This window comes from Leucopleurus acutus (genome assembly GCF_964270905.1).
Source record: "Leucopleurus acutus genome assembly, chromosome: 13".
In the NCBI taxonomy this organism is placed as follows: domain Eukaryota; kingdom Metazoa; phylum Chordata; class Mammalia; order Artiodactyla; family Delphinidae; genus Leucopleurus; species Leucopleurus acutus.
In genome coordinates, this window is record NC_139155.1 from 56473173 (window position 1) to 56476147 (window position 2975).

Here is a 2975-nt window from a genome sequence, read left to right on the forward strand (position 1 = left end):
TAAGGTAGCAAGAATGGGTGTCATCTAAGAAATAACCAGAAAATGCTTTAGAATAGAGAAATGAACTCTGAGAGGAACATTTCTAGGAGCTGTCTGACAGGACAGGAGGGAACGCAACACGAAGGCCATTCACCGCTGTGACTGTATGTTGTCATTGTTTTTGTTTTTTGTCCATTTCCTTCTGTTGGTGGAAATAACTGATTCCAATATGCTGCTGCCACCAAAAGATGACGAACAAGATTCCTTTTCAACAGTAACAAAGGAGCAAACTACTTCTTAAGGCAGCAATGCTAGCCTGACTCTACTTGAAGACTATTTCCCTCTTGAAAAGCCTTACGTGAGCATCTGCAAAGTCGTATGTTGCTGTACTGGCTCAGCAATTATTCATCCAGAAAGAGGGTACTTTAGGGGTTGGAGGTGGAGGGGAAAAAAAAAGAACTTTTCCCTCCAGGTGTACACACAAAGCTTTAGCCGATCCTGGGAGTGCTATGATCACAGGTTTCGGTTTTCCTCAAAGTTCCTCTTTGGAAATTCTGGATGGAGCTGAGTAAGGCCCCTTGGCTCATGCCATTCACAGCCTGGGGCAGAAGCTGTGTGTGTGCCTCTGTGCTCTCAGGAGGCAAGGGAGCTGCTGGTGGTAGAGGGGGAGGTAATGCGGGCATCCCTGCCGTGGAGGGTGGAGTCGGTGATGATGGGGATGTGAGAGGCGAGCTGGCCCCAGATCCTGCTGAATTATTGGAGTTGCTGTATTTTGCTGAAGGCTCTTCACTATTTTCAACAGCAGATCGTTTTGACTTTTTTCAAGCTATAATCTCCCTCTGTTTTCTTTCTTCTTCAGATCCATGGTGAGGCTGAGCTCTCATCAGTCTTTGATGCTGGTGGACCTGTTTCTGTTCGTCAATTAGCCTCTTTCCTATACATTCTTTGGCAATGCTCGATGCCTCTTTTAATTTTGTGGGGATCTTAACCCGTGGCTTTTCCGAGGTAGTTAGCAGAACATCGCTGAATAATGGCATCTGTAAGAGCCAGGAAAGGGTGGACCTGCCACCTTTACAGGCTTCACAAGACAGCGTAGACTCCAACATGGCCACCACAGCCATAGACAGTGCAGGAGAGCAGGAGTCTACAGGCACCGAGTCTGGCGGTCGTCATCTCATACAGCAAGTGGCCAAAGCAGTGGATGTCCACACTCTCCAATGTACTGGTTTTCCTGAATTGTGAGAAATAAGATTGGTAGAAAGAAGGAAGGCCCAACAAGGAATTCTCAAGGTCCAGCAGCCAGCAAGTGTCCCCTTCCAGCATCACGTTGGAAGCATGAGGATGCCCATAAGGGAATCCCTTGTCATGGAGAAACCTTAGTACCTCTAATATCTGTCGCCCGTATGTTTTGATTTGCTGGAGTTCAAGGCCTTGAATCTTCTTAGGGTTGCAGTAGTCCCTTAGGAACGGGTCTTTTGGTGGATCAAGTCCTTCAAAGTTCCTTTTTCATTAAACATTCTAATTAGCAATGCTGAGGATTTGTTAGCTGTGGCAAAGGTAACATGATAGACGTAAGGGTGCAAACAGGATGGCAAAGTTTGACTAGACACTGAAAATCTTTATCTGACAGATACTAGTCAGGATCAAGGTCAGCCCAGCTTAACACTAGCCACTTCTCTGGCTGATTTTTACTCTTCATCAAGAAATACTTCTTCCTTTTCCTCCAACCTATGTATTTCAGTGGTTCCACCACCTCCCACTTTGGCTCTGATTGGAAGAACGTGGAAACCTGTTGTAAGGCAATCTCAGTATAGTTTGCAGAATAGTTGTTTGGATCTAAAGACGTCTTACCCAGCTCACAATGAGACAAGATACGATTTGTGGTGATAATGTTGAGATAGTTCTGAAGACCTTTCTGCCTCTCAGCTATGAATTCATGATCCATGTTACCAATCCGTTTTTTGGGAGGAAGAGGTAGACTTAGGCCTGCAATTTGTTGTCCAGCAAATCAAAGTCACTGTATCTCCTAACAATCTGTCGGCTGTTTTCTACAGAAATTCCTCATTGTACCCAAATGATACATTCCGTGTGGGACGACAGGCTCTGGCTCGCCTCCATGGCTGCTGTCAGCAGCACCGTGTTGTCCAGCAGGACCTTGCTGGCCGGTGGCTTCTCCATGAAGGCCATCCCGGGATGCCCATCCCCCAACGCCTCGGGACCAGGGCCAGGTCCAGAGGCACTGACTCCCATCACTTGCCGGGATCTGCTGCCGCCCAGACTTTTTAACGATGGCCATTCTAGCTGGCCTGAGGTGATACCTCGTTCTAATTTTGATTTGCATTTCTCTGATAATTAGCAGTGTTGAGCATCTTTTCACGTGCCTCTTGGCCATCTGCATTTCCTCTTTGGAGAAATGTCCATTTAGGTCTTCTGCCCATTTCTCTATTGGATTGTTTGCTTTTTTTGCTGTTGAATTGTATGAGCTGTTTGTGTATTTTGGAGATGAAGCCCTTGTTGGTTGCATCATTTACAAATATTTTCTCCCATTCTGTAGGTTGTGTTTTCATTTAGTTTATGGTTTCCTTTGGTGGGAGCAGTGATTCTTAATGAGGGTGGTAGAGGATGAGGCTTAGAGAAGTTTGACCCCAGTGGGAAGATAGAAAGATGAGGAAATACACTGGAAGCATTCAGTAGCTGGACAGAAAGCTTCCCAAGGGATTCTATTAGGCATCTGTTAGGGTTGTGTTTGGAGTCTCTACCCTGGGTGGTGGAGAGAGAGAGAGGATGCCCTAAGAATTAGCCCTGGGTCCAGACGCCTTGGGCAGAGAAATGGGAAGACAACGACTCTTTTTTTTTTTTTTACATATTTATTGGAGTATAATTGCTTTGCAATGGTGTTAGTTTCTGCTTTATAACAAAGTGAATCAGTTATACATATACATATGTTCTCATATCTCTTCCCTCTTACGTCTCCCTCCCTCCCACCCTCCCTATCC

The 2975-nt window shown here is 45.7% G+C and overlaps 1 pseudogene across 1 annotated transcript; it reads right to left on the bottom strand.

The window, feature by feature from the left end:
* Positions 1 to 467: 467 nt before the first annotated feature.
* LOC309970474 (PX domain-containing protein kinase-like protein) lies at positions 468 to 2166 on the bottom strand (annotated as a pseudogene). Its single transcript has 2 exons — positions 2061 to 2166; positions 468 to 1965 (listed from the first exon to the last, which is right to left on the bottom strand). The product of its transcript is annotated as a PX domain-containing protein kinase-like protein (transcript).
* Positions 2167 to 2975: the final 809 nt, after the last annotated feature.